The following is a 13,367-nucleotide window of genomic DNA, read 5'->3' as shown; positions in this document are numbered from 1 at the left end:
GCATTGCATTGCATTTCATTGCATTTCATTGCATTTCATTTCATTTCATTTCTTGGCATTTCCAAACCTCTTCATTCCATTTCATTTCATTTCATTTCATTTCATTTCATTTCATTTCATTTCATTTCATTTCATTTCATTTCATTTCATTTCATGGCATTTCCACACCTCTTCATTTCATTTCATTTCATTTCATTTCATTTCATTTCATTTCATGGCATTTCATTTCATGGCATTTCCACACCTCTTCATTTCATTTCATTTCATTTCATTTCATTGCATTTCATTGCATTTCATAGCAATTCATTTCATTTCATTTCTTGGCATTTCCAAACCTCTTTATTTCATTTCATTTCTTGCCATTTCCAAACCTCTTCTTTTCATTTCATTTCATTTCATTTCATTTCATTTCATTTCATTTCATTTCATTTCATTTCATGGCATTTCCACACCTCTTCATTTCATTTCATGGCATTTCATTTCATTTCATTTCATTTCATTTCATTTCATTTCATTTCATTTCATTTCATTGCATTGCATTGCATTTAATTGCATTTCATTGCATTTCATTTCATTTCATTTCTTGGCATTTCCAAACCTCTTCATTCCATTTCATTTCATTTCATTTCATTTCATTTCATTTCATGGCATTTCCACACCTCTTCATTTCATTTCATTTCATTTCATTTCATTTCATTTCATTTCATGGCATTTCATTTCATTTCATTTGTTGGCATTTCCAAACCTCTTCATTTCATTTCATTTCATTTCATTTCATTTCATGGCATTTCCACACCTCTTCATTTCATTTCATTTCATTTCATTTCATTTCATTTCATTTCATTTCATTTCATTGCATTTCATTGCATTTCATAGCAATTCATTTCATTTCATTTCTTGGCATTTCCAAACCTCTTTATTTCATTTCATTTCTTGCCATTTCCAAACCTCTTCTTTTCATTTCATTTCATTTCATTTCATTTCATTTCATTTCATTTCATTTCATGGCATTTCCACACCTCTTCATTTCATTTCATGGCATTTCATTTCATTTCATTTCATTTCATTTCATTTCATTTCATTTCATTTCATTTCATTTCATTTCATTGCATTGCATTTCATTGCATTTCATTGCATTTCATTTCATTTCATTTCTTGGCATTTCCAAACCTCTTCATTCCATTTCATTTCATTTCATTTCATTTCATTTCATTTCATTTCATTTCATTTCATGGCATTTCCACACCTCTTCATTTCATTTCATTTCATTTCATTTCATTTCATTTCATTTCATTTCATTTCATGGCATTTCATTTCATTTGTTGGCATTTCCAAACCTCTTCATTTCATTTCATTTCATTTCATTTCATTTCATTTCATGGCATTTCCACACCTCTTCATTTCATTTCATTTCATTTCATTTCATTTCATTTCACTGCATTTCATTGCATTTCATAGCAATTCATTTCATTTCATTTCTTGGCATTTCCAAACCTCTTTATTTCATTTCATTTCTTGCCATTTCCAAACCTCTTCTTTTCATTTCATTTCATTTCATTTCATTTCATTTCATGGCATTTCCACACCTCTTTATTTCATTTCATTTCATGGCATTTCATTTCATTTCATTTGTTGGCATTTCCAAACCTTTTCATTTCATTTTATTTTATTTCATTTCATTTCATTACATTTTATTTCATTTCATTTCATTTCATTTCATGGCATTTCCACACCTCTTCATTTCATTTCATTTCATTTCATTTCATTTCATTTCATTGCATTGCATTTCATTGCATTGCATTTCATTGCATTTCATTTCATTTCTTGGCATTTCCAAACCTCTTCTTTTCATTCCATTTCATTTCATTTCATATCATTTCATGGCATTTCCACACCTCTTTATTTCATTTCATTTCATTTCATTTCATGGCATTTCCACACCACTTCATTTAAATACATTTCATTTCATTTCATTTCATTTCATTTTATTTAATTCCATGGCTTTTCCTCACCTTTTCATTTAATTTCATTTCATTTGTTTTAATTTAATTTAATTTCATTTCATTTCAATGCATTTCATTTCAATGGATTTAATTTCATTTCATGGAATTTCGTTTCATTTCATTTGTTGGCATTTCCAAACCTTTTCATTTCATTTTATTTCATTTCATTTCATTGCATTTCATTGCATTTCATTTCATTTCATTTCATTTCATTTCATGGCATTTCCACACCTCTTCATTTCATTTCATTTCATTTCATTTCATTTCATTTCATTTCATTGCATTTCATTGCATTTCATAGCAATTCATTTCATTTCATTTCTTGGCATTTCCAAACCTCTTTATTTCATTTCATTTCTTGCCATTTCCAAACCTCTTCTTTTCATTTCATTTCATTTCATTTCATTTCATTTCATTTCATTTCATTTCATTTCATTTCATGGCATTTCCACACCTCTTCATTTCATTTCATGGCATTTCATTTCATTTCATTTCATTTCATTTCATTTCATTTCATTTCATTTCATTTCATTTCATTGCATTGCATTGCATTGCATTTCATTGCATTTCATTGCATTTCATTTCATTTCATTTCTTGGCATTTCCAAACCTCTTCATTCCATTTCATTTCATTTCATTTCATTTCATTTCATTTCATTTCATTTCATTTCATTTCATGGCATTTCCACACCTCTTCATTTCATTTCATTTCATTTCATTTCATTTCATTTCATTTCATTTCATGGCATTTCATTTCATTTGTTGGCATTTCCAAACCTCTTCATTTCATTTCATTTCATTTCATTTCATTTCATTTCATGGCATTTCCACACCTCTTCATTTCATTTCATTTCATTTCATTTCATTTCATTTCATTTCATTTCATTTCACTGCATTTCATTGCATTTCATAGCAATTCATTTCATTTCATTTCTTGGCATTTCCAAACCTCTTTATTTCATTTCATTTCTTGCCATTTCCAAACCTCTTCTTTTCATTTCATTTCATTTCATTTCATTTCATTTCATGGCATTTCATTTCATTTCATTTGTTGGCATTTCCAAACCTTTTCATTTCATTTTATTTTATTTCATTTCATTTCATTACATTTTATTTCATTTCATTTCATTTCATTTCATTTCATGGCATTTCCACACCTCTTCATTTCATTTCATTTCATTTCATTTCATTTCATTTCATTTCATTTCATTTCATTTCATTGCATTTCATTGCATTGCATTTCATTGCATTGCATTTCATTGCATTTCATTTCATTTCTTGGCATTTCCAAACCTCTTCTTTTCATTCCATTTCATTTCATTTCATATCATTTCATGGCATTTCCACACCTCTTTATTTCATTTCATTTCATTTCATTTCATGACATTTCCACACCACTTCATTTAAATACATTTCATTTCATTTCATTTCATTTCATTTTATTTCATTCCATGGCTTTTCCTCACCTTTTCATTTAATTTCATTTCATTTGTTTTAATTTAATTTCATTTCATTTCATTTCAATGCATTTCATTTCAATGGATTTAATTTCATTTCATGGAATTTCGTTTCATTTCATTTGTTGGCATTTCCAAACCTTTTCATTTCATTTTATTTCATTTCATTTCATTGCATTTCATTGCATTTCATTGCATTGCATTTCATTTCATTTCTTGGCATTTCCAAACCTCTTTATTTCATTTCATTTCTTGCCGTTTCCAAACCTCTTCTTTTCATTTCATTTCATTTCATTTCATTTCATTTCATTTCATTTCATTTCATTTCATTTCATGGCATTTCCACACTTCTTCATTTCATTTCATTTCATTTCATTTCATTTCATTTCATTTCATTTCATTTCATTTCATTTCATGGCATTTCATTGCATTTCATTTCATTTCAATAAATTTCATGGCATTTCCACACCTCTTCATTTCATTCCATTTCATTTCATTTCATTGCATTTCATTGCATTTCATTGCATTGCATTTCATTTCATTTCTTGGCATTTCCAAACCTCTTCATTCCATTTCATTTCATTTGCATTGCATTTCATTGCATTTCATAGCAATTCATTTCATTTCATTTCTTGGCATTTCCAAACCTCTTTATTTCATTTCATTTCTTGCCGTTTCCAAACCTCTTCTTTTCATTTCATTTCATTTCATTTCATTTCATTTCATTTCATGGCATTTCCACACTTCTTCATTTCATTTCATTTCATTTCATTTCATTTCATTTCATTTCATTTCATTTCATTTCATGGCATTTCATTGCATTTCATTTCATTTCATTTCATTTCAATTCATTTCACGGCATTTCCACACCTCTTCATTTCATTCCATTTCATTTCATTTCATTTCATTTCATTTCATTTCATTTCATGGCATTTCCACACCTCTTCATTTCATTTCATTTCATTTCATTTCATTTCATTTCATTTCATTTCATTTCATTTCATTTCATTTCATTGCATTGCATTGCATTGCATTGCATTGCATTGCATTGCATTGCATTGCATTGCATTGCATTGCATTTCATTTCATTTCATTTCATTTCATTTCATGGCATTTCCACACCTCTTCATTTCATTTCATTTCATTTCATTTCATTTCATTTCATTGCATTTCATTGCATTTCATAGCAATTCATTTCATTTCATTTCTTGGCATTTCCAAACCACTTTATTTCATTTCATTTCTTGCCATTTCCAAACCGCTTCATTTCATTTCATTTCATTTCATTTCATTTCATTTCATGGCATTTCCACACCTCTTCATTTCATTTCATTTCATTTCATTTCATTTCATTTCATTTCATTTCATTTCATTTCATGGCATTTCATTGGATTTCATTTCATTTCATTTCTTGGCATTTCCAAAACACTTCATTCCATTTCATTCCATTTCATTTCATTTCATTTCATTTCATTTCATTTCATTTCATTTCATTTCATGGCATTTCCACACCTCTTCATTTAAATACATTTCATTTCATTTCATTTCATTTCATTTCATTTGATTCCATGGCTTTTCCACACCTTTTAATTTAATTTAATTTAATTTAATTTAATTTCATTTCATTTCATTTCATTTCATTTCATTTCATGGCATTTCCACACCTCTTCATTTCATATCATTTCATTTTATTTCATGGCATTTTCACACCTCTTCATTTCAATTCATTTCATTTCATTTCATGGCATTTCCACACCTCTTCATATAAATACATTTCATTTCATTTCATTTCATTGCATTTCATTTCATGGCATTTCATGGCATTTCATGGCATTTCATTTCATTTCATGGCATTTCCACACCTCTTCATTTCATTTCATTTCATTTCATTTCATTTCATTTCATTTCATTTCATTTCATTACATTTCATTTCATTTCATTTCATGGCATTTACACACCTCTTCATTTCATTTAGTTCAATTTCAGTCTATTACATTTCATTTCATTTCATTACATTTCATTTCATTTCATTTGATTTCATTTCATGACTTTTCCACAACTCTTCATTTAAATACATTTCATTTCATTTCATTTCATTTCATTTCATTTCATTTCATTTCATTTCATTTCATTTCATTTCATGGCATTTCCACACCTCTTCATTTAAATACATTTCATTTCATTTCATTTCATTTCATTTCATTTCATTCCATGGCTTTTCTACACCTTTTCATTTAATTTCATTTCATTTCATTTAATTTCATTTCATTTCATTTCATTTCATTGCATTTCATTTCAATGGATTTCATTTCATTTCATGGCACTTCATTTCATTTAATTTGTTGGCATTTCCAAACCTTTTCATTTCATTTCATTTCATTTCGTTTCATTTCATTTCATTTCATTTCATGGCATTTCATTTCATTATTTCATTTCATTTCATTTCATTTCATGGCATTTCCACACCTCTTCATTTCATTTCATTTCATTTCATTTCATTTCATTTCATTTCATTTCATTTCATTTCATTGCATTGCATTGCATTGCATTGCATTGCATTTCATTTCATTGCATTGCATTGCATTTCATTTCATTGCATTTCATGGCATTTCCACACCTCTTCATTTCATTTCATTTCATTTCATTTCATTTCATTTCATTTCATTGCATTTCATTGCATTTCATAGAAATACATTTCATTTCATTTCATTTCATTTCTTGGCATTTCCAAACCACTTTATTTCATTTCATTTCTTGCCATTTCCAAACCGCTTCATTTCATTTCATTTCATTTCATTTCATTTCATTTCATTTCATTTCATTTCATTTCATTTCATTTCATGGCATTTCATTGCATTTCATTTCATTTCATTTCTTGGCATTTCCAAAACACTTCATTCCATTTCATTCCATTTCATTTCATTTCATGGCATTTCATTTCATTTCATTTCATTTCATTTCATGGCGTTTCCACACCTCTTCATTTCATTTCATTTCATTTCATTTCATTTCATTTCATTTCATGGCATTTTCACACCTCTTCATTTAAATACATTTCATTTCATTTCATTTCATTTCATGGCATTTCCACACCTCTTCATTTCATTTCATTTCATTTCATTTCATTTCATTTCATTTCATGGCATTTCCACACCTCTTCATTTCATTTCATTTCATTTCATTACATTTCATGTCATTTCATTTCAATTCATTTCATTTCATGGCATTTCCACACCTCTTCATTTTATTTCATTTCATTTCATTTCATTTCATTTCATTTCATTTCATTTCATGGCATTTCCACACCTGTTCATTTTATTTCATTTCGTTTCTTTTCATTTCATTTCATTTCATTTCATTTCATTACATTTCATTTCATTTCATTTCATTTCATGGCATTTCCACACCTCTTCATTTAAATACATTTCATTTCATTTCATTTCATTACATTTCATTTCATTTCATTTCATTTCATGGCATTTCCACACCTCTTCATTTAAATACATTTCATTTCATTTCATTTCATTTCATTTCATTTCCACACCTATTCATTTTATTTCATTTCATTTCATTTCATTTCATTTCATTTCATTTCATTTCATTTCATTTCCACACCTCTTCATTTAAATACATTTCATTTCATTTCATTTCTTTTCGTTTCATTTCATTTTATGGCATTTCCACACCTCTTCATCTAAATACATTTCATTTCATTTCATTTCATTTCATTTCATTTCATTTCATTTCATTTCGTTTCATTTCATGGCATTTCCACACCTCTTCATTTAAATACATTTCATTTCATTTCATTTGTTGGCATTTCCAAACCTCTTCATTTCATTTCATTTTATTTCATTTCATTTCATTTCATTTCATTTCATTTCATTTCATTTCATTTCATGGCGTTTCCACACCTCTTCATTTCATTTCATTTCATTTCATTTCATTTCATTTCATTTCATTTCATTTCATTTCATTTCATTTCATTTCATGGCATTTCCACACCTCTTCATTTCATTTCATTTCATTTCATTTCATTTCATTTCGTTTCATGACATTTCCACCCCTCTTCATTTCATTTCATTTCATTTCATTTCATTTCATTTCATTTCATTTCATTTCATTTCTTGGCATTTCCAAAACTCTTCATTCCATTTCATTTCATTTCTTTTCATTTCATTGCCTTTCATTGCATTTCATTTCATTGGATTTCATTTCATTTCATGGCATTTCATTTCATTTCATTTGTTGGCATTTCCAAACCTTTTCACTTCATTTTATTTCATTTCATTTCATTTCATTTCATTTCATTTCATTTCATTTCATGGCATTTCCACACCTCTTCATTTCATTTCATTTCATTTCATGGCATTTCATGGCATTTCATTTCATTTCATTTCATGGCATTTCCACACCTCTTCATTTCATTTCATTTCATTTCATTTCATTTCATTTCATTTCATTTCATTTCATTTCATGGCATTTACACCTCTTCATTTAAATACATTTCAATTCATTTCATTTCATTGCATTTCATTTCATTTCGTTTCATTTCACTGCATTGCATTTCGTTGCATTTCATTTCATTGCATTTCCACACCTCTTCATTTAAATTCATTTCATTTCATTTCATTTCATTTCACTGCATTCTATTTCATTGCATTTCATTTCATTGCATTTCATTTCATTGCATTTCATTTCATTTCATGGCATTTCCACACCTCTTCATTTCATTTCATTTCATTTCATTTCATTTCATTTCATTTCATTTCATTTCATTTCATTGCATTTCATTGCATTTCAATTCATTTCATTTGTTGGCATTTCCAAACCTCTTCATTTCATTTCATTTTATTTCATTTCATTTCATTTCATTTCATTTCTTTTCATGGCGTTTCCACACCTCTTCATTTCATTTCATTTCATTTCATTTCATTTCATTTCATTTCATTTCATTTCATTTCATTGCATTGCATTGCATTTCATTGCATTTCATTTCATTTCATTTGTTGGCATTTCCAAACCTTTTCATTTCATTTTATTTTATTTCATTTCATTTCATTACATTTCATTTCATTTCATTTCATTTCATTTCATTTCATTTCATGGCATTTTCACACCTCTTCATTTCAATTCATTTCATTTCATTTCATGGCATTTCCACACCTCTTCATATAAATACATTTCATTTCATTTCATTTCATTGCATTTCATTCATGGCATTTCATGGCATTTCATGGCATTTCATTTCATTTCATGGCATTTCCACACCTCTTCATTTCATTTCATTTCATTTCATTTCATTTCATTTCATTTCATTTCATTTCATTTCATGGCATTTACACACCTCTTCATTTCATTTAGTTCAATTTCAGTCTATTACATTTCATTTCATTTCATTACATTTCATTTCATTTCATTTGATTTCATTTCATGACTTTTCCACACCTCTTCATTTAAATACATTTCATTTCATTTCATTTCATTTCATTTCATTTCATTTCATTTCATTCCATGGCTTTTCCACATTTTTTCATTTAATTTAATTTAATTTAATTTAATTTAATTTAATTTCATTTCATTTCATTTCATTTCATTTCATTTCATTGCATTGCATTGCATTTCATTGCATTTCATTTCATTTCATTTGTTGGCATTTCCAAACCTTTTCATTTCATTTTATTTTATTTCATTTCATTTCATTACATTTCATTTCATTTCATTCCATTTCATTTCATGGCATTTCCACACCTCTTCATTTCATTTCATTTCATTTCATTTCATTTCATTTCATTTCATTTCATTGCATTGCATTGCATTTCATTGCATTTCATTGCATTTCATTTCATTACATTTCATTTCATTTCATTTCATTTCATGGCATTTCCAAACCTCTTCATTCCATTTCATTTCATTTCATTTCATTTCATTTCATTTCATTTCATTTCATTTCATTTCATGGCATTTCCACACCTCTTTATTTCATTTCCTTTCATTTCATTTCATGGCATTTCCACACCTCTTCATTTAAATACATTTCATTTCATTTCATTTCATTTCATTTCATTCCATGGCTTTTCAACACCTTTTCATTTAATTTCATTTCATTTGATTTAATTTTATTTCATTTCATTTCGTTTCATTTCATTTCATTGCATTTCATTGCGTTTCATTGCATTTCATTTCATTTCATTTCTTGGCATTTCCAAACCTCTTCATTCCATTTCATTTCATTTCATTTCATTTCATTTCATTTCATTTCATTTCATTTCATGGCATTTCCACACCTCTTCATTTCATTTCATTTCATTTCATTTCATTTCATTTCATTGCATTTCATTGCATTGCATTGCATTTCATTGCATTTGATTTCATTTCATTTGTTGGCATTTCCAAACCTTTTCATTTCACTTTATTTTATTTCATTTCATTTCATTTCATTTCATTTCATTTCATTTCATTTCATTTCATTTCATTTCATGGCGTTTCCACACCTCTTCATTTCATTTCATTTCATTTCATTTCATTTCATTTCATTTCATTTCATTTCATTTCATGGCATTTCCACACCTCTTCATATAAATACATTTCATTTCATTTCATTTCATTGCATTTCATTCATGGCATTTCATGGCATTTCATGGCATTTCATTTCATTTCATGGCATTTCCACACCTCTTCATTTCATTTCATTTCATTTCATTTCATTTCATTTCATTTCATTTCATTTCATTTCATGGCATTTACACACCTCTTCATTTCATTTAGTTCAATTTCAGTCTATTACATTTCATTTCATTTCATTACATTTCATTTCATTTCATTTCATTTCATTTCATTTCATGACTTTTCCACACCTCTTCATTTAAATACATTTCATTTCATTTCATTTCATTTCATTTCATTTCATTTCATTTCATTTCATTCCATGGCTTTTCCACACCTTTTAATTTAATTTAATTTAATTTAATTTAATTTAATTTCATTTCATTTCATTTCATTTCATTGCATTGCATTGCATTGCATTTCATTGCATTCCATTTCATTTCATTTCTTTTCATTTCATTGCCTTTCATTGCATTTCATTTCATTGGATTTCATTTCATTTCATGGCATTTCATTTCATTTCATTTGTTGGCATTTCCAAACCTTTTCACTTCATTTTATTTCATTTCATTTCATTTCATTTCATTTCATTTCATTTCATTTCATTTCATGGCATTTCCACACCTCTTCATTTCATTTCATTTCATTTCATGGCATTTCATGGCATTTCATTTCATTTCATTTCATGGCATTTCCACACCTCTTCATTTCATTTCATTTCATTTCATTTCATTTCATTTCATTTCATTTCATTTCATTTCATTTCATTTCATTTCATGGCATTTACACCTCTTCATTTAAATACATTTCAATTCATTTCATTTCATTGCATTTCATTTCATTTCGTTTCATTTCACTGCATTGCATTTCGTTGCATTTCATTTCATTGCATTTCCACACCTCTTCATTTAAATACATTTCATTTCATTTCATTTCATTTCATTTCATTTCATTTCACTGCATTCTATTTCATTGCATTTCATTTCATTGCATTTCATTTCATTGCATTTCATTTCATTTCATGGCATTTCCACACCTCTTCATTTCATTTCATTTCATTTCATTTCATTTCATTTCATGGCATTTCCACACCTCTTCATTTCATTTCATTTCATTTCATTACATTTCATGTCATTTCATTTCAATTCATTTCATTTCATGGCATTTCCACACCTCTTCATTTTATTTCATTTCATTTCATTTCATTTCATTTCATTTCATTTCATTTCATGGCATTTCCACACCTGTTCATTTTATTTCATTTCGTTTCATTTCATTTTATGGCATTTCCACACCTCTTCATCTAAATACATTTCATTTCATTTCATTTCATTTCATTTCATTTCATTTCATTTCATTTCCACACCTCTTCATTTAAATACATTTCATTTCATTTCATTTCTTTTCGTTTCATTTCATTTTATGGCATTTCCACACCTCTTCATCTAAATACATTTCATTTCATTTCATTTCATTTCATTTCATTTCGTTTCATTTCATGGCATTTCCACACCTCTTCATTTAAATACATTTCATTTCATTTCATTTGTTGGCATTTCTTAACCTCTTCATTTCATTTCATTTCATTTCATTTCATTTCATTTCATTTCATTTCATTTCATTTCATTTCATTTCATGGCGTTTCCACACCTCTTCATTTCATTTCATTTCATTTCATTTCATTTCATTTCATTTCATTTCATTTCATGGCATTTCCACACCTCTTCATTTCATTTCATTTCATTTCATTTCATTTCATTTCATTTCGTTTCATGACATTTCCACCCCTCTTCATTTCATTTCATTTCATTTCATATCATTTCATTTCATTTCATTTCATTTCATTTCTTTGCATTTCTTTGCATTTCATAGCATTTCATTTCATTTCATTTCTTGGCATTTCCAAACCTTTTCATTTCATTTCATTTTATTTTATTTCATTTTATTTCATTTCATTTCATTTCATGACATTTCCACCCCTATTCATTTCATTTCATTTCATTTCATTTCATTTCATTTCATTTCATTTCTTGACATTTCCAAAACTCTTCATTCCATTTCATTTCATTTCTTTTCATTTCATTGCCTTTCATTGCATTTCATTTCATTGGATTTCATTTCATTTCATGGCATTTCATTTCATTTCATTTGTTGGCATTTCCAAACCTTTTCACTTCATTTTATTTCATTTCATTTCATTTCATTTCATTTCATTTCATTTCATTTCATTTCATTTCATGGCATTTCCACACCTCTTCATTTCATTTCATTTCATTTCATGGCATTTCATGGCATTTCATTTCATTTCATTTCATGGCATTTCCACACCTCTTCATTTCATTTCATTTCATTTCATTTCATTTCATTTCATTTCATTTCATGGCATTTACACCTCTTCATGTAAATACATTTCAATTCATTTCATTTCATTGCATTTCATTTCATTTCGTTTCATTTCACTGCATTGCATTTCGTTGCATTTCATTTCATTGCATTTCCACACCTCTTCATTTAAATACATTTCATTTCATTTCATTTCATTTCATTTCACTGCATTCTATTTCATTGCATTTCATTTCATTGCATTTCATTTCATTGCATTTCATTTCATTTCATGGCATTTCCACACCTCTTCATTTCATTTCATTTCATTTCATTTCATTTCATTTCATTTCATTTCATTTCATTTCATTGCATTTCATTGCATTTCAATTCATTTCATTTGTTGGCATTTCCAAACCTCTTCATTTCATTTCATTTTATTTCATTTCATTTCATTTCATTTCATTTCATTTCTTTTCATGGCGTTTCCACACCTCTTCATTTCATTTCATTTCATTTCATTTCATTTCATTGCATTGCATTGCATTTCATTGCATTTCATTTCATTTCATTTGTTGGCATTTCCAAACCTTTTCATTTCATTTTATTTTATTTCATTTCATTTCATTACATTTCATTTCATTTCATTTCATTTCATTTCATTTCATTTCATTTCATGGCATTTTCACACCTCTTCATTTCAATTCATTTCATTTCATTTCATGGCATTTCCACACCTCTTCATATAAATACATTTCATTTCATTTCATTTCATTGCATTTCATTCATGGCATTTCATGGCATTTCATGGCATTTCATTTCATTTCATGGCATTTCCACACCTCTTCATTTCATTTCATTTCATTTCATTTCATTTCATTTCATTTCATTTCATTTCATTTCATTTCATTTCATGGCATTTACACACCTCTTCATTTCATTTAGTTCAATTTCAGTCTATTACATTTCATTTCATTTC

The sequence above is a fragment of the Cyrtonyx montezumae genome, unplaced genomic scaffold (genome assembly GCF_038088225.1).
Source record: "Cyrtonyx montezumae isolate F1298 unplaced genomic scaffold, pur_monq_1.0 scaffold_27, whole genome shotgun sequence".
NCBI classification, from domain to species: Eukaryota; Metazoa; Chordata; class Aves; order Galliformes; family Odontophoridae; genus Cyrtonyx; species Cyrtonyx montezumae.
This window is presented reverse-complemented; position numbering follows the sequence as displayed.